Below are 21652 nucleotides of genomic sequence, written 5' to 3' on the forward strand. Positions count from 1 at the left end.
TAGAACTACTATAATACTGCTCCCTATCTACAAGAATATAACTACTATAATACTGCCCCCTATGTACAAGAATATAACTACTATAATACTGCTCCTATGTACAAGATTATAACTACTATAATACTGCTCCTATGTACAAGAATTTAACTACTAAAATACTGCTCCTATGTACATGAATATAACTACTATAATACTGCCCCCACGTACAAGAATATAACTACTATATTACTGCCCCTATGTACAAGAATATAACTACTATAATACTGCCCCTATGTACAAGAATATAACTACTATAATACTGCCCCTATGTACAAGAATACAGCTACTATAATACTGCTCCTATGTACAAGAATATTAGTACTATAATACTGCTCCTATGTAGAAGAATATATCTACTATAATACTGCTCCCTATGTACAAGAATATAACTACTATAATACTGCTCCTATGTACAAGAATATGACTACTCTAATACTGCTCCTATGTACAAGAATATAACTACTATAATACTGCTCCTAAGTGTACAAGAATATAACTACTATAATACTGCCCCTATATACAAGAATATAACTACTATAATACTCCTCCCTATGTACAAGAATATAACTACTATAATACTGCCCCTATGTACAAGAATATAACTACTATAATACTGCCCCTATGTACAAGAATATAACTACTCTAATACTGCCCCTATGTACAAGAATATAACTACTATAATACTGCTCCTATGTACAAGAATATAACTACTATAATACTGCTCCTATGTACAAGAATATAACTACTATAATACTGCCTCCTATGTACAAGAATATAACTACTATAATACTGCTCCTATGTACAAGAATATAACTACTATAATACTGCTCCTATGTACAAGAATATAACAACTATAATACTGCCCCTATGTACAAGAATATAACTACTATTGTGATAGAAATATATATATATCATGTAGATCTCACTTGCATGTATACTCCTCTATAATCAAATATATACTTATATGCTCACAGCTAATATATACATTATAATCAATGGTTTAAAATGGCTGACAAACTGATATAAGCCAGACAGATTGTATGGGGTTTTTCCATCTTAAAAACAGGAACTCGGGTCAGATGTCTGAAATAATGCCTAGAATATAGCTGAATCTTGCTGAAACAGCAGACCAACAGTGTCAGATGACTCAACTCTGTCCTACATACAGAACTCAAGTTTAGTTGCTTAATCAGCTTAATCAGCAGTCATATGAGCATTAATCACAATATTCCATATATGTTTAGATAACCAATGACAGAGGAGCTAGACAATATGGTAATTAACTAACCACCCCTGACAACCCCTAACCACTCCTTTCTATGTGAAAATATAAAACTATGTATGTACAATAAAGTATCAGTATTGATGGAATGTTGTTCTGTCACAGTTGTGTACAGTCCATTCTTGATGAGCGCTCAAAATACTCAGTCTAATTGGGAGCGGCCACAGCACACACAGGGATATATTTATCCAACCCTAATATTTCCATAACATAATGGCGCCCAACGGCTCGGATGAAACGCACGGGATCCTTCTAACCGGAGATACGGAAGTTATAGCAGTGGCTTTGGCACAGGGGCAGGAGACTGCGCAGCTCCATAAGTAAGGTAAGAAAATGTTATCATCTTACCTGAAAGTCCCCTGTGCCCAGTCCTTGTCTATGCCTCTTGCCGGTCAGATGTGGTCATCAATTCCCAGGTAGTGTAAAAAATCCGTAGCCACGAATCCACCCTGGGAGGTGTCTGCTGTGGGCTCACTGACAGATCCTCCGTTACCTCATTTCACAGTCAACAATATTGTAACCCTTAAGGTTTTACATGAACATTGATATCACTATGTATTGATAATGTACAACTTCAGCACCAGTCAGAGCTGCCTACATTCACACCAACATGAAACTATGAGCCTAATCCATCATAGCTTCAGCAAGGGGGGAGACATCCTCACATAAAAAAGCAACTTCTAAGTCCAAAATCAGTCAGTGTACGACCCCAGTACAAGCTATCACAACTATTCCTCTGATGAAGATGAAGAGGGAACATCATACATGCTGTCCAGTACTAGAAAAGAAACCCACAGGCACCAAGAATGCAGGGGCAGATAGAGGCACCACCATTACACTATGTGCACTGCACTTCAAGTCAGGTGACAATAGTCCAGACCCAGGGATGCATCCCATGCCATTTTACCGAAGAATGTAGCAGAAGCAGTAAACATATGCAGCCAGCTGGAATGATCTCTGGGCCATGAATGAAAATAGAAGCAGGTGATGCACTCTGGCCAATCATGAAGGAACAATTCAAACCTCCAGCAGAATCAGACGTACACGCTTGGGAGTCAGGGCCACAGCTAATTGAACAACTCAGAGAGTGGGCCAAAGGCAGATTGGCAGGACAAGCCATGACATGAGCCAAGATAAGACAGAGTCTGTAAAGAAGTTTCATTGCAGAGTAATGCAAGTATTCCAAAACTTGGGCTTCACCATTCATGACCAGATACACAGGCAAATGTTGGCACAGGCCTTTGGGCATGGACTGAGACAGCCAATCAGGAAACCACTGATAGTGGCTAGGCCTAGGAACAGGTCAATAGCAGTGGACTGACCCAGAAAAAATGTTTTATGTGCGCCTAGGAGACTGTTTATTGCCGATTGTCACCAAAATTGCCACCATTATAGCACCACAAAAGAGCACAAAGAAGGAAAAGGGTGCCGTGCTGCTGAGAACACCAGAAGGGGAGCCAGAGGTGAAGACGCTGCAAAGTGCCGACCAACACACCAGAAGAACCGCTGCAGACTCCAGAGAGGAGACACCGACCTCAATAAGGTTAGCAAAGGGGAGAAGCTATGTCAGACCAGGGGTAAGAAGTGACGGCAGATGCAGCCGCAGCCCCTGTAATGCCCCAAGACCTTGGGTTGGATGCAGCCGCCAGTCTCATGGCACCCCCGGGCCTCGCCACGAATGCACCTGCAGGCCCCGTCTTACCACCGCAGCTTCAATCAGCAGGCCGGACCCCGCTGCCGCTACAGTACCCATCATGCCGTTGTCCACAGTAGCCAAAAGGATTGAGTCTCAACCAGGGGTGCAGAAGACAGCCCCTCTCATGGTGACCACTGACCTGGAAGAGCAACCACCCTACAAAGACAGAAGAAGTGTCAAGGGTTACATCTGTGGCAAGTTTGGCCATTACCAGAACCAGTGCGAAGCACCCACGCCCCCGAAGAGACTGGACCCATGCAACCCAAGAGTTGGTCCAGAAGAAACAGGTCAAGGAAGAAGTGCAGAAAGCAGTGAAGTACCCCGTCCATAGGACAGAGGCAAGCAAGCCAGGTTCGCAAGACACTACGCTCCTGACATGTAAAACTTCATCTGCAGGACCAATACCTCAAATTACCTTTAAAGTGGATGGCGTTGTCAGATCCAAAGTGGTGCAGCCAGAAGTGTGATGACACCTGTGGAACTCGCTGATCCCACCTGCCTATCAGAATCCTCTGTGTCTCGCATGGGCATTGATGGTCAAGTCAGACATTCTCAGCTTACAAAGCCACTGAGCGTGTGCACTCAGCCAGGACACTATCCTGTCCCAGTTTGTGGTGTAAAGGACCTGCCACTCAACCTGCTGGGAGCAAACCTACTGCAGAAGCTGAAGGCAACCACAGTGTTCCAGGAAGATGGGACAGTGACACTTTCTTCATCCCTGACCCGAGAAGAGTCATGCTGGCGGCCCTACAAGAACATTAAACAATCGAGGCCTACCCAAGGAGGTACTGGATGTAGTACCAGAAAGTCTATGGTCTAAGGGACCCCAGCACGTGAGAAAACCTCAAGTTGCCCCAGTACGGGTGTCACTCAAGCCATGTACCCCGTACCCTCGTAAGGCCCAGGCCAGGCCTAGAGTCAAGCTGCCTCTGACCAACTGAAGGTCTACCTGGAAATAGGAATCATTGTTCCTCGCACATCGCCTTGCAATACCCCGCTTTTCCCCGTCAAGAAAAAGACTGTAAAAGGAGAGCCAGCCAAGTTCAGAATGGTATATGACCTGAGAGCTGTGAATGACGCCACAGTGTTTGAAACTGCATTTATGCCGAATCCGCACACTCTGCTCTCAAATGTGCCTGCCACAGCAAAAGTGTTCACAGTGAACAACCTGGCTAACGTTTTCTCCAGTGTTCCAGTTCATCCGGAAGACCAGTTCCTGTTTGCCTTAATGCACCAGGGGGGACAACACACATGGACAGTGATGCCACAGTGGGCCCAGAACAGCCCTTCACGGTTCACCAAAGCAATGTCCACAGTCCTCACCAACTGGGTCGCAGAACATGCAGAAGTGACCCTGCTACAATACATGGACAATCTACTCCTTTGTGCAATTGACTTTGACACGTGTAAAGCCCATTCCTTGTATCTCCTACTCTACCTGGCGGAGCAGCACTGCAAGATCTCAAAGAACAAAGTCCAGTGGTGTCTGAAGCAAGTTACGTTCCAGAGACACTGTATTACTCACCAGGCGAAACACCTGACAGATGACCGGAAGACCGCAGTGGAGAAGATGGTCCCTCCGACAACTCCAAAGGTGCTACAGGCCTTCCTTGGTCTAGTTTCGTATTGCAGAGCCTGGATCCCTGATGCTTCCGTCCTAATGCAGCCTCTGTGTGAATACGTCAGCGTGACCCCGTTCCTCCTGACAGATGCAGCCTTCAGTTCGTTCAAGAAGTTAAAAGGCACAGTAGTCTCAGAGCCAGCACTAGGCCCATCTGACTACGAGAAGCCATTCCGTCTCTACTTGATGAGAAAAGAAGGCCTTGCTACTGGAGTCCTGACACAGCTTCAGGGGGGAAAGCAGAGACTTTCGGACTACTTTTCAGCTTGCCTGGATCCAGTTGCAAGGGAAGCCTCTTCCTCCCGCATGAGAGCAGCAGTTGCAGCACACGCCCTCCTGGACAGGACTACTGACATCAGTGGAAAAAACCATTTGAAATCCTGGTTCTGCATGACATCTCAGCAATCCTCAACCAAACCCAGCTAAAACATCTCTTCACCGCCACGCATCTTCGCCTCCAGTGCTCTCTACTCCTGCCCGACAATGTCACCATCTCCAGATGCACAGTCCTCAACCCGTCCACTCTACTCCCACTCCCAAGGGGGGATACAGATACGGATCCTCAGATAAAAAGTCTGATCAAAATCTGCATGATACCTTCTGCAGGGATCTGAATTTGCTCCGGACGGATGACCATGATTGCTTCAGCATCATGCAACAGAAAACAGCAGGACTACCCAAGGTGGCAGAAGAGCCACTGACCAACCCAGAGTTGATCCTCTCTGTGGATGACTCCAGATTTCCAGATGATGAAGGAAGATTCCACACGGGAGGTGCAGCGACCAGCAATCAAGAGATCCTGTGGTCCAGAAGTCTGCCGCCCAGTCTGTCAGCCCAGGAAGCAGAACTGATAGCGCTGATGAAGGCCTACCAGAGGGCAGAAGACAAGACTGAGAAAATGTATACCGATTCAAGGTACTTGCATGGCATAGCACACGACTTCGGACCCATCTGGGCTGCAAGGGACTTCATAACAGCCAGCGGAACAACCGTGAAGCATCAATGGAGCCATTAAGGACCTGCTGAACACACTTCAACTTCCAAAAGTGGTGACAATACTAAAAGTCAAAGCGCATGGAAAACTAAACACAGTAGAGGCACGAGGCAACAACATGGCGGATATGGCAGCCAAAGAAACAGTCAAGGGAAGACAATATGGACAAGTGGAAGAGGTCGTAGAGCCGGACGGCTACTACAGGACGGCTGAAGACAGGAAACCTGACAAGATGACATCCTGGGATCTGCTCAAAAAAGCTGCAAGAGCAAGCCCCAAAGGACAAGAAGGAATGCTGGATGCAAAAGTGAGCAACACATGAAGAAGGAAGGGTATACTCAATGGACTACAAACCCTGTTTACCCCGAAGCATGTACCCTATGGTGGTCCAGTGGGCACATGGGCCCACACACAGATTAAAGACACAGATGAATGTTCCGATTGGTGCTTACTGGTTCGCTCCAGAAATCTCCACCCTAACAGCCAAGTTCATAAACAGCTGTCTGACCTGTGGCAAATGCAACCCTGGAAGAATGAAGAAAGTTCCCACACATTGTCTTGCCAGACCACTGTACCCCTTCCAGAGGATCCAGATAGACCACATCCAAATTCCGCCAAGTGGAGGATTCGAATATGCCCTTGTGGTTGTGGACATGTTCTCAGGATGACAGCCAGAAGCTTTCCCAGTGAAGAACCAGTCAGCAAAGACTACTGCAAAGAAGCTACTCTCAGAGATGAGATATGCAGCCATGGGGTCCCAGAAGTGATAGAGAGTGACCAGGGACCTGCATTCACAGCAAACCTCACATGAGAGATCTAGTCAGCAGTAGGGTCAGACTTAGGCCTACACACTCCCAATCACACTACTCAGTGTTAGGCACACTCCCAGAGGCCCAGAAAAGCTGTCATTATATGAAATTTTGTTTGTGTCTAGTTCCAGGTTAGGGGTATCCTTTCCCTCAGCAGCTGACTATGTAATATGATACTTTGTCTGCTTATGTAATTGAAATCACCAAGAAACTTGCTAACATCCATTCTCGAGTTTTTTCTTCATTGCCAGATCCAGATTCAGTGTCCGGTATGCACTCCTAGAAGCCAGGAGACTGGGTGTTGGTGAAAAAGCTTGTAAGGAGAACACCACTCGATCCCAGATTTGATGGTCCTGCTCAAGTGCTGCTGATGACACCAAACTCTGTGAAACTGGAGGGAAGACTCGCTTGGATCCACTCATCGCATTGCAAGAAAGCTCCCCTACCAGAAGATGACACCCAAGCCAGAATGATGTTGCGGCCTGACCGAAAAAGATGACCTCCCTGATAAAGACTACACATCGCTCACTACACATGCTATTGACTAAGAGACTGATTGCAATGAACCCCCGTTAGGGACAGATCTCCTGACCGCCCATTTGCGAAAAGTCTGTACGGAGTGGGGCACAGGCGTTAGGCTTGTGTCAGTTCGCCGACAGCACAAAAGAGTTGCAGCGCTTTGGGACAGGAGGCTAGGATTAGGGCAAGTGATATCTAAGGGGGGCTTGTGATAGAAATATATATATCATGTAGATCTCACTTGCATGTATACTCCTCTATAATCAAATATATACTTATATGCTCACAGCTAATATATACATTATAATCAATGGTTTAAAATGGCTGACAAACTGATATAAGCCAGACAGATTGTATGGGGTTTTTCCATCTTAAAAACAGGAACTCGGGTCAGATGTCTGAAATAATGCCTAGAATATAGCTGAATCTTGCTGAAACAGCAGACCAACAGTGTCAGATGACTCAACTCTGTCCTACATACAGAACTCAAGTTTAGTTGCTTAATCAGCTTAATCAGCAGTCATATGAGCATTAATCACAATATTCCATATATGTTTAGATAACCAATGACAGAGGAGCTAGACAATATGGTAATTAACTAACCACCCCTGACAACCCCTAACCACTCCTTTCTATGTGAAAATATAAAACTATGTATGTACAATAAAGTTTCAGTATTGATGGAATGTTGTTCTGTCACAGTTGTGTACAGTCCATTCTTGATGAGCGCTCAAAATACTCAGTCTAATTGGGAGCGGCCACAGCACACACAGGGATATATTTATCCAACCCTAATATTTCCATAACACTATAATACTGCTCCTATGTACAAGAATATAACTACTATAATACTGCTCCTATGTACAAGAATATAACTACTATAATACTGCTCCTATGTACAAGAATATAACTACTATAATACTGCCCCTATGTACAAGAATATAACTACTATGATAGTGCCCCTATGTACAAGAATGTAACTACTATAATACTGCTCTTATGTACAAGAATGTAACTACTATAATACTGCTCCTATGTACAAGAATGTAACTACTATAATACTGCTCCTATGTACAAGAATGTAACTACTATAATACTGCTCCTATGTACAAGAATGTAACTACTATAATACTGCTCCTATGTACAAGAATGTAACTACTATAATACTGCCTCTATGTACAAGAATATAACTACTATGATAGTGCCCCTATGTACAAGAATGTAACTACTATAATACTGCTCCTATGTACAAGAATGTAACTACTATAATACTGCTCCTATGTACAAGAATATAACTACTATAATACTGCTCCTATGTACAAGAATATAACTACTATTATACTGCCCCCTATGTACAAGAATATAACTACTATAATACTGCTCCTATGTACAATAATATAACTACTATAATACTGCCCCTATGTACAAGAATATAACTACTATAACACTGCCCCTATGTACAAGAATATAACTTCTATAATACTGCTCCTATGTACAATAATATAACTACTATAATACTGCCCATATATACAAGAATATAACTACTATAATACTGCTCCCTATGTACAAGAATATAACTACTATAATACTGCCCCTATGTACAAGAATATAACTACTATAATACTGCCCCTATGTACAAGAATATAACTACTATAATACTGCTCCTATGTACAAGAATATAACTACTATAATACTGCTCCTATGTACAAGAATATAACTACTATAATACTGCCCCTATGTACAAGAATGTAACTACTATAATACTGCTCCTATGTACAAGAATGTAACTACTATAATACTGCCCCTATGTACAAGAATATAACTACTATAATACTGCCCCTATGTACAAGAATATAACTACTATAATACTGCTCCTATGTACAAGAATATAACTACTATAATACTGCTCCTATGTACAAGAATATAACTACTATAACACTGCCCCTATGTACAGGAATATAACTTCTATAATACTGCCCCTATGTACAAGAATATAACTACTATAATACTGCCCCTATGTACAAGAATATAACTACTATAATACTGCTCCTATGTACAAGAATATAACTACTATAACACTGCCCCTATGTACAAGAATATAACTACTATAATACTGCCCCCTATGTACAAGAATATAACTACTATAATACTGCTCCTATGTACAAGAATATAACTACTATAATACTGCTCCTATGTACAAGAATATAACTACTATAATACTGCTACTATGTACAAGAATATAACTACTATAATACTGCCACTATGTACAAGAATATAACTACTATAGTACTGCTTCCTATGTACAAGAATATAACTACTATAATACTGCTCCTATGTTCAAGAATATAACTATTATAATACTGCTCCTATGTACAAGAATATAGCTACTATAATACTGTCCCCTATGTGCATGAATATGACTACTATTATACTGCCCCCTATGTACAAGAATATAACTACTATAATACTGCTCCTATGTACAATAATATAACTACTATAATACTGCCCATATATACAAGAATATAACTACTATAATACTGCTCCCTATGTACAAGAATATAACTACTATAATACTGCCCCTATGTACAAGAATATAACTACTATAATACTGCCCCTATGTACAAGAATATAACTACTATAATACTGCTCCTATGTACAAGAATATAACTACTATAATACTGCTCCTATGTACAAGAATATAACTACTATAATACTGCCCCTATGTACAAGAATGTAAATACTATAATACTGCTCCTATGTACAAGAATGTAACTACTATAATACTGCCCCTATGTACAAGAATATAACTACTATAATACTGCCCCTATGTACAAGAATATAACTACGATAATACTGCTCCTATGTACAAGAATATAACTACTATAATACTGCTCCTATGTACAAGAATACAACTACTATAACACTGCCCCTATGTACAGGAATATAACTTCTATAATACTGCCCCTATGTACAAGAATATAACTACTATAATACTGCCCCTATGTACAAGAATATAACTACTATAATACTGCTCCTATGTACAAGAATATAACTACTATAACACTGCCCCTATGTACAAGAATATAACTACTATAATACTGCTCCTATGTACAAGAATATAACTACTATAATACTGCTCCTATGTACAAGAATATAACTACTATAATACTGCTACTATGTACAAGAATATAACTACTATAATACTGCCACTATGTACAAGAATATAACTACTATAGTACTGCTTCCTATGTACAAGAATATAACTACTATAATACTGCTCCTATGTTCAAGAATATAACTATTATCATACTGCTCCTATGTACAAGAATATAGCTACTATAATACTGTCCCCTATGTGCATGAATATGACTACTATTATACTGCCCCCTATGTACAAGAATATAACTACTATAATACTGCTCCTATGTACAAGAATAGAACTACTATAATACTGCTCCCTATCTACAAGAATATAACTACTATAATACTGCCCCCTATGTACAAGAATATAACTACTATAATACTGCTCCTATGTACAAGAATATAACTACTATAATACTGCTCCTATGTACAAGAATATAACTACTATAATACTGCTCCTATGTACAAGAATATAACTACTATAATACTGCCCCATATACAAGAATATAACTACTATAATACTGCTCCTATGTACAAGAATATAACTACTGTAATACTGCCCCCTATGTACAAGAATATAACTACTATAATACTGCACCTATGTACAAGAATATAACTACTATAATACTGCTCCTATGTACAAGAATATAACTACTATAATACTGCTCCTATGTACAATAATATAACTACTATAATACTGCCACTATGTACAAGAATATAACTACTATAGTACTGCTTCCTATGTACAAGAATATAACTACTATAATACTGCTCCTATGTTCAAGAATATAACTATTATAATACTGCTCCTATGTACAAGAATATAGCTACTATAATACTGTCCCCTATGTGCATGAATATGACTACTATTATACTGCCCCCTATGTACAAGAATATAACTACTATAATACTGCTCCTATGTACAAGAATAGAACTACTATAATACTGCTCCCTATCTACAAGAATATAACTACTATAATACTGCCCCCTATGTACAAGAATATAACTACTATAATACTGCTCCTATGTACAAGATTATAACTACTATAATACTGCTTCTATGTACAAGAATTTAACTACTAAAATACTGCTCCTATGTACATGAATATAACTACTATAATACTGCCCCCACGTACAAGAATATAACTACTATATTACTGCCCCTATGTACAAGAATATAACTACTATAATACTGCCCCTATGTACAAGAATATAACTACTATAATACTGCCCCTATGTACAAGAATACAGCTACTATAATACTGCTCCTATGTACAAGAATATTAGTACTATAATACTGCTCCTATGTAGAAGAATATATCTACTATAATACTGCTCCCTATGTACAAGAATATAACTGCTATAATACTGCTCCTATGTACAAGAATATAACAACTATAATACTGCCCCCTATGTACAAGAATATAACTACTATAATACTGCTCCTATGTACAAGAATATAACTACTCTAATACTGCTCCTATGTACAAGAATATAACTACTATAATACTGCTCCTAAGTGTACAAGAATATAACTACTATAATACTGCCCCTATATACAAGAATATAACTACTATAATACTCCTCCCTATGTACAAGAATATAACTACTATAATACTGCCCCTATGTACAAGAATATAACTACTATAATACTGCCCCTATGTACAAGAATATAACTACTCTAATACTGCCCCTATGTACAAGAATATAACTACTATAATACTGCTCCTATGTACAAGAATATAACTACTATAATACTGCTCCTATGTACAAGAATATAACTACTATAATACTGCCTCCTATGTACAAGAATATAACTACTATAATACTGCTCCTATGTACAAGAATATAACTACTATAATACTGCTCCTATGTACAAGAATATAACTACTATAATACTGCTCCTATGTACAAGAATATAACTACTATAATACTGCTCCTATGTACAAGAATATAACTACTATAATACTGCTCCTATGTACAAGAATATAACTACTATAATACTGCCCCTATGTACAAGAATATAACTACTATGATAGTGCCCCTATGTACAAGAATGTAACTACTATAATACTGCTCCTATGTACAAGAATGTAACTACTATAATACTGCTCCTATGTACAAGAATGTAACTACTATAATACTGCTCCTATGTACAAGAATGTAACTACTATAATACTGCTCCTATGTACAAGAATATAACTACTATAATACTGCTCCTATGTACAAGAATATAACTACTATTATACTGCCCCCTATGTACAAGAATATAACTACTATAATACTGCTCCTATGTACAAGAATATAACTACTATAATACTGCCCCTATGTACAAGAATATAACTACTATAACACTGCCCCTATGTACAAGAATATAACTAGTATAATACTGCTCCTATGTACAAGAATATAACTACTATAATACTGCCCATATATACAAGAATATAACTACTATAATACTGCTCCCTATGTACAAGAATATAACTACTATAATACTGCCCCTATGTACAAGAATATAACTACTATAATACTGCTCCTATGTACAAGAATATAACTACTATAATACTGCTCCCTATGTACAAGAATATAACTACTATAATACTGCTCCTATGTACAAGAATATAACTACTGTAATACTGCCCCTATGTACAAGAATATAACTACTGTAATACTGCCCCTATGTACAAGAATATAACTACTATAATACTGCCCCTATGTACAAGAATATAACTACTATAATACTGCTCCTATGTACAAGAATATAACTACTATAATACTGCTCCTATGTACAAGAATATAACTACTATAATACTGCCCCTATGTACAAGAATGTAACTACTATAATACTGCTCCTATGTACAAGAATGTAACTACTATAATACTGCCCCTATGTACAAGAATATAACTACTATAATACTGCCCCTATGTACAAGAATATAACTACTATAATACTGCTCCTATGTACAAGAATATAACTACTATAATACTGCTCCTATGTACAAGAATATAACTACTATAATACTGCTCCTATGTACAAGAATATAACTACTATAACACTGCCCCTATGTACAAGAATATAACTTCTATAATACTGCCCCTATGTACAAGAATATAACTACTCTAATACTGCTCCTATGTAAAGAATATAACCTCATTGGTCATACATAGCTGAACTTGTTTTATAATTACTTGATCTTTATAGTGGGACATAGATACTTGTATCCTAATAATCTTGTTGCATATGAGGACGGTTCTTTTTTCATCCATACTATGTAAGTAGATACAGATTTTATCTTTTCTGCTTCTATTAGTTGTTCAGGATAAAGTAGTATATTAAATTAATAGTCGCCTCTATTGTATGATTATGGAAGTAATGTACGCTTTTGTGATAAAAGGCGGTGTACAAATATGTCAAGAGGAAAAACCCTAACAATGGATGTAATCAAATGTAAGAGGGTCTCTTTAGACACATTAACAATCAGGGGGCGGTCCGGATCGGGGCAGTGTGTGAATCAGCACCTGAATTTAACCATTTTAAATGATGAGTGTGAAGTGTCCTCTCCAAATTAATCAGTTGGGCTCCAGGAGAGGTGAAACAGACCTCTTCATTCATGGAGCGTCCGTATATATAAACAGCAGAATGCACCGTCACTCTCCAGATGTTCTATGAATGCACAAACAGAAGTTACATTGTGTAACTAACTCTTACGAAACTTTCCTTAAAGGGCCAGTCTACTAAAATAACACAGCAGGTTTGTATGCGGAAGCAGAGTTTCTTCACATCAGTCAGCTTCAATATGACAAGTTCTGATTACTGACATCCGTAAATGATGAGAAGTTTGTGCGCCCCTTCCCACCCCCGAGGAGCTCTGCTCTGGGTGTATTGGTGTGCTATTCACCCATCAATTAATGTAAGATATACATGGAATAGTTCTACAACTTTCTGCTTTACTCTCTTTCAATTCCTCACTATCTACAGGATCTTTGATTGGATTCATCTTGCTGATACAGTTGCTGACAGAGGTCACAATGCACAGTTTGTAATGGAGTGCCTACTACCGTGTGTCGTATTTTGCATCACTTTTTTGATTCGTAGACTTTCAATGGAGCCGCAGAGCGCATGCGCATCCTCCACTAATAAAACATGGGGCTCCAGGACCCCTAAACTCATGGCTAGCTCTAAGTTTATATGGGCCACTGGGCAACAGAGTCCCAGTGAACCCTTCTTCATTTTTTACTTTTTCTTCCATAACTTTATTTTATTTTTCACACAATAGAGTTATACCTGGGCTGTTTTTTTCTATTACGAGACGTAGATCTTATCATTACCATTTTGGAATCCTCCTTACAACTTTCTCATTTCGTTCTACTCAGTTTTTTGTCAAGAGGCAAAGTGACCACAAATCAGCTAATCTTCCATTTTGTTTTAAACTGGCGTTCACCGTATTGGACAAGTATTGTGATATTTTATTAATTTGGATGATTACGCATGCACCGATATGAAATAATTTTTTTATTTGCAAAATTTTACTTATGTTATGGAAAAAAGGGACTGATAAGAACATTTTTTTTTAAATAAAATATTTAACATTCTTTATTAGTCTTCCTTGGGGGTCTTGAACCTGTCATTACTTGCAAAATAGACTGTAATAGCGCAGTCAAACGGCCATATTAATCGGAATACAATGCATGGACTGGCTGGTGGCTCTCCCTACCTGAGAATGGCAGCTGCATAGAAATACATGAAGCTATCAGGCTCAAGTAGGGAAAGTGACCGGCTGGTCTGTGCATTATTTTCCGATCTCGCTCCAATTTATACGGCCGTCTGACTGTGCCCTAATACTGTAATATTGCAATGTATTGTAAAATTAACAATCTTCAAAAAAAAACGGCCACCTGGGTCTACAAACATGGCTGATACGGGCCCTCTAGTAGAGGCCCTAGCTGCTCTGCAAATGTCATCAGTAGAGATGAGCGAACTTGTTTGGAAAATGTTCACCAATCGCAAATTCGGCACGAACGTTACACATTCGCATTCGTGTTCGGATTCCCGAGCATTTTCCTAAAAATTGGCAAAGTTCGGTAAATGATTGAGTTTCCACTAATGCTTTTGTTAGGACTTTGGCTAGGATAGTGGTGCGGTATGATGAGTGGGGGTGACGTGTTTGATGAGGCGGACTGTATTTTATTTAATTATTTAAAGTTAATGTATGTAGATTCTGGCAGTCAATCAGAGGCCAAAAAACATCCACAACATCCAGATACAAGGTTGCCAAAGTCACATGTCCCTCTCCATATAAGAAGTGGTCATATTGTTTTTACGCCATTTTGTCAGTGTAACAGTGCAGAGACGTTGCTCCTGCTGCAAGTAGTCAGATAGTTCAGATAGATAGGATCCTGTGTGAAATCGACCTTCCAGCATATAAATGGTTTCTGCTAATAGCGTGGGCCAGACACCAGGCCACATTTGAGAATCTAAATTGTTTGTGCTAATAGTGTGGTGCAGCCAGAGGTCCACATTTCAGAATCTAAATTGTTTGTGCTAATAATGTGACATGGTGCCACCCTTCAGCCTGAAATCTAGAAGACAGCTGAAGGCTGCTGCTGCTGACCATAGAACATGTGCAGCAGAGTTCTCAAAAACAGCTGATAGCAAAAACTCGCCAGCATGTGACCGGCGTGGACTGGGTTATCTCCGGTCACCAGCAGCAGCCAGCGTTCTCATGATACCTCATGAAACACCTGAAACTGCTTTTCTGCTCAGCCACACTCAGGTGGCACAAATATCAGCTTCACAGACTACTATTGTTAGAAACATTAAAGGATAGTAACACAGGTAGCTGACTGAAAGTAAGTGCAGGCCTGCCGGTCTGGGAGCCCTACTTCTACAGACAACACACATGAACTAGACTAAACTTGGAGTCCAAGCATTTCCAAATAATATGGGCAGAAACCACTAAAGTGGCATCAATTTCGCCAGAGTATAAATTGTATAATGGGGCTCTGACACCCCTTCCACTACATGCAACCCACTAGAGAGTGGTGTGAGAGGTGAACTCATTGAGCTATTGAGCTTGAGATAATCCTTCACCATCCTCTCCAGTTGTTCACTATGTGTCAGACTTGTACTCTGTTCTGCTGGTGCCCAGGCTGGTCTAAAAAATGTGTGAAATGACTAACACAAATTGCTTCTGCTACTTACACTACTGCTGCTGCTAATGTTTTTGCATTGATGAGGCGACGTGTGAAAACCACTCTTAAGATTGTCTACAAGCGTGTTTCGATACTCCAGTATGCGCGCAACCCTTTCCGGGGGTGAATTATCTGGCAAAATGTACTCTTGTAGTGTGGATCTAACAAAGTGGTAACCCAAAACGGGCATCATGTTGCAGATAGTGCAGCAAGAAGGCGCTCACGTGTCGGGTGCTTTCATGTGGTGCAATTCGAAGGTGTGTTGGTGGCATCGTACCACTCAAGCTTGCTTCCTCCATCCCCTCCTATGAACAACAGACAACACAGAGGGTATTATTATCCACTTCATCTCCTGACTGTTGCGCGCCCATCACCTATACCTCCTCATCCTTCTACAATTGTTCCTTGACTCCTGCACCTTCACTAACAGTTTGTGTGGTACCATGAGTCGCCTCAATCACTGTATTCCATCCTGCCATGGCACCCGCCTGTTCGACGATAGTCCAAAACTTAGAGATATTGTTATTATTTCTGCATCCTGTGCTGCTTCCTCCTCTTCCCCAGAGACCACCACCTCCTCCTGCAGAATATTGAACGTATTCTCTAGCATGTAGATGAATGGAATAGTGATGTTGATAAATGCATTATCAGCGCTAACCATCTTATTATCCATTCTGAAACTGTGCAGAAGGGTGCAGTTGTCCTTCACCTGTGCACACTCCGCACGCGTGATTTGCAACACATCCATACTGCGTTGGCTCAGGCTATGCAAAATGACATACTGCACCAGGGCTCGTCGCAGCAACATGTAGGCACATGCCGCCATGCCAACACAACACTTATCAACCTGTTAACCGGTAGCTTGAAAGACTTCTGAAGCGATGCAAGTCAATGACCTGCAGAATGCAAAAGGTGAAAGGGAGCACACAGCGACTGTGCTTTCTGCAGCAGCAAATCCAGGCCAGAATAGTGGCAGAAAAATTGCTGTACCACCAGTTGGATGACATGAGTCATGAGAGGCACATGTGTGAGCTTGCCCCAGCATAGGGCCACCAACAGGTTCCCACCATTGCATATTAATTTATACACTGCCTGATTGCAGTGAGCCCTGGCTGTGCAATACGGAGGTGGGAAGGATTCTCTTTGCACTGTTGAAACATGACTCAGTAAGGGAGAGGTTGAGAGAGCAGGTGGAGACCCTAGAAGAGGTGGAGGAGGCAGAAGCAATGAAGGAAGTGTTAGATACAGAGGTTTGTCCCGCCAGCCTTGGGAATTTCAAGACTTGGTGTCTAGTGACACCTTGGTGTCTAATGGTTTAGCTCTCCAACCCTTGGTGTCTAGTGGTGTAGTTCACCATCCCTTTGTGTGTAGTGGTTTAGTTTTCCAACCCCTGTTGTCCAACAAGCCTCACCTGCTGTATCCTCACCCAGCCCTTGTAGACTTTGAGCCCTCATGGGCAGGGTCCTCTCTCCTCCTCTACCAGTTGGTGATTTGTATTGGTTAAGGTTATTGTACTTGTTTTTGTTATGTACACCCCTCCTCACATGTAAAGCACCATGGTATAAATGGTGCTAAACCAATAAATAATAATAATACCTCTGTGTGGCTGTCAAAGAAAGGAAGCTGAGTAACCCATGCAGTGACAAAACAGTGCATGTTCGTGTGCTAACCGAGTGTCCTCGGAGTGCTCGAATAATATGTTCAAGCCCCCGCGGCTGCATATCTCGCAGCTGTTACACATATTATTCAAGCACGCTGAGGACACTCGGTTAGCACACGAGCATGTACCAATAACACCTTATCCCAGCACGTTCGCTCATCACTACCTCTTACAACTCAACTCATATCTAGCGCATGGACTACAGACTTTTCAGCATTACTTTACTTTACTTTACTTGCTTTAATGGCATTATATAGCTGAGGTTAATGGACACTTTAACCCTTCACCTCCCTGATGCCACATGGGATTCTCCGTTACAGCAAGGCAGGAAAGAGAGCGGTCACGGTGACATCTATTAAGAGACGCCGTCCCTGCCGATGCTTTTGTGATGCCGGGGGGCAGGCGATCCATTCATTGCAGTTAATGATGACTAATAGATGATGGTCGCTGCCGTCCACTGAGGCCATTAAGTACAGATAGACCGGAGTAATGAAATCTGCTGCCTGTTTAATTAAAGTATGCAAAGTGGAAATAAAGGCTGATCTCCCTCATGCCCAGTCATGAAACTCCTTATAAACCTTTATCATGGTGGTGCGGATGTAGCAGGCTGAGTCAGTCTTTGGACCTTTAGGGCTTCAAATGGTGTCATCTTGGGGGCACAGCTGGTCCCAACCACAGCAGTTGAATCAAACAATATCAAAACCCCCATTAATGAATACAGACCTCATAAACACCAATACAAAATGTCCTAAGTAAATACAGATCCTAAATCTGTCCCCTAAAATAAGAGACCAAAGCCAAACCCGTTAAATAAATTACTACACCTGAAAAAAGACCTAAATAAATCCAGAACCCCACACGACGCCCCTTAAACCATTACAGGTGCCCGATCAGACCCCCTTAAGTAATACAGAGAAGAAACCAGACCCCCTAAGTTAATAAAGATCCCAGACCCCTAAACAAATGCAGACTTTAGTCCAAACTCCAAAAATAAATACAGACCCCAAGCCAGACCCCTTAAATAAATACGATCCAACATTAGAGACCCGAGCAAGGCCCCCTAAATAAATAAAATCTAACACCAGAGTCAGGGGCGTAGCTAGAGCTTTTGCCGCCCGGGGCTGTTCCCGAGTTTGGCGCCCCCCCCCCAGAACGTATGCGATTTTCACACTTAGTCATGTACCGACGAGCTCCTCTCCCTTAAGCTCCCAATGTTCAGTGAAAAACTGAGAGAAGCAGAAGAGAAGCTCGTTGTTACAGGACCATGAGTATGAAAATCGCATATGAGTGACGTGTCCATGTGTAGACGACCGGAACCTGCAGAGCTGAATCCTGACATCGCAGCTTCTGAATTCTCACAACTCATGCACTGCACACTTTTAGGATTCTCCCTGGCCGGTGGACAGTCATGTCAGCACAAGCATGCGATTTGTATACTTCTGACCACATTCCGACTAGACGTGCCCGGCCTCGCTCAGTTCATTTTCATAGAGTGAGGCCACACATGTCTAGTCAGCACGTGACCGCATGTATGTAAATCGCCAGCACCAGAGAATCCTGACAGTGTGCAGGGCGCACTGTGAGAAGTCAGAAGTCTGCAGTCACAAAGAATGACTGCAGACTCATTACAAACCTGGACATCCCCTTTAATGCTCCTAACATAAATAAAAACATGAGAGTTAGTCAGTATCACAAATAACATTTACATCCAGGTACCTTATAGATGACGTCGCCTCTGGAGTTGTTCTCCTTCATTTCTTCATCTTGTCCAGACCCCATGATGAGTTTTCTCATCCACAGCCGTCTCTGCAGACTTCCATCTTCTCCGTTCTTTTGCAGAAAATCTCCACATGATGCCCTTAAAGATACAAGTGTCATTATAATGCTGTCTGCACCCATCCCCCATACTGTTTCCTCATATATGCCCCCCTATCTCCCCCTTTGCTCTTCATTTTGTGTCCTCAGATCTCCCCCACACATTAAATCCCCCCATCCCCATGACAAATCTCCCCCCACACACATTCAATCCCCCATCTCCACACACAATAAATACCCCATCTCCACTCATATTAAACATCCCCCCACAATAAATCCCCCCATCTCCACTCATATTAAATATCCCCAATCCAATAATATATCCCACTATCCCCACTCACATTAAATCCCCCCCACTCACATTAAATCCCCCCCACAATATATCCCCCATCCCCACTCACAGTAAATCCCCCCCACAATATATGCCCCCCATCCCCACTCACAGTAAATCCCCCCCCACAATATATGCCCCCATCCCCACTCACAGTAAATCCCCCCCACAATATATGCCCCCCATCCCCACTCACAGTAAATCCCCCCCACAATATATGCCCCCCATCCCCACTCACATTAAATCTCCCCCACAATATATGCCCCCCATCCCCACTCACAGTAAATCCCCCCCACAATATATGCCCCCCATCCCCACTCACAGTAAATCCCCCCCACAATATATGCCCCCCATCCCCACTCACATTAAATCTCCCCCACAATATATGCCCCCCATCCCCACTCACAGTAAATCCCCCCCACAATATATGCCCCCCATCCCCACTCACATTAAATCTCCCCCACAATATATGCCCCCCATCCCCACTCACATTAAATCTCCCCCACAATATATGCCCCCCATCCCCACTCACATTAAATCCCCCCCACAATATTTTCCCCCATCCCCACTCACAGTAAATCCCCCCCTGCACCTTCGGTGTCTTCAGCTCCACTGGAGCACTTACCACCGCTCTGCATCTCCTGCTCTGCCGCGCAGGTGAGTGACGTCAGCAGCGTGATCACATGACCTGATCACGCTGCTGGCGTCGCTCTGACCCGGCAGTCAGAGCTTCAATTGTACTCGCATCACAGATACGAGTACAATTGAACACTGGGAGCCGGCACGCTGCAGCTTCTCTGTGCCGGCTGTCAGCTTGACAGTCGGCACAGAGAACAGCTGACTCCCAGTGCGGGGGGTGACAGAATGCAGCCGCCGGGGGAGACACTGCGGACCGCCGCTTTAGGCGGCCCGACTGCGCCCCCCTGCCGGCTGCTACCCCCTAGATACGCCACTGACTCACCCCCGCATTGTGCCGCCCCCCCGCATTGTGCCGCCCGGGGCGGCCCGCCCCCCCCCCCGCACCCCCCTTCCTACGCCACTGACCAGAGTCCCTTATTAGAGACCCAAGACCAGACCCAATAAATATAGACCTTAAACTAAACTACCAAAATAAATACAAATACCTTATATAAATGTAGTCGCATGACAAAAGACTGTAAATAATACAGACCCCCTAAATAAATATAGATCTCAAATCAGATCCCTAAATAAATACAGGGCTCAGATAGTGTTTTTTATGTGGATTAAATAAATATACTGTGATGAGAGGTAATAATTATGCTTCCCACCAGGACCCTGTAACTTTGACCGCACCCTATGGTAGGTACCACATTGAAAACAGTATTGGCAATCAATATCCAGGGGCGCAACGATCAGGGTCCAAAAAGTGTGGGAGGGGGATCCCACCAATGTCAGCTGCCAATTCAGCTGGATGTGCATCGAAGGACACACATTCAGCTGAAATGCAAAGCTGCGCAGTTACCCGCCGGCTCCCTGCACTGCAATAAACACTGCCGGCAAATCTGAAGGCGGCAGTTGATGTTGGTGTGCAA

Source organism: Ranitomeya variabilis, chromosome 3 (genome assembly GCF_051348905.1).
Source record: "Ranitomeya variabilis isolate aRanVar5 chromosome 3, aRanVar5.hap1, whole genome shotgun sequence".
NCBI lineage: Eukaryota > Metazoa > Chordata > Amphibia > Anura > Dendrobatidae > Ranitomeya > Ranitomeya variabilis.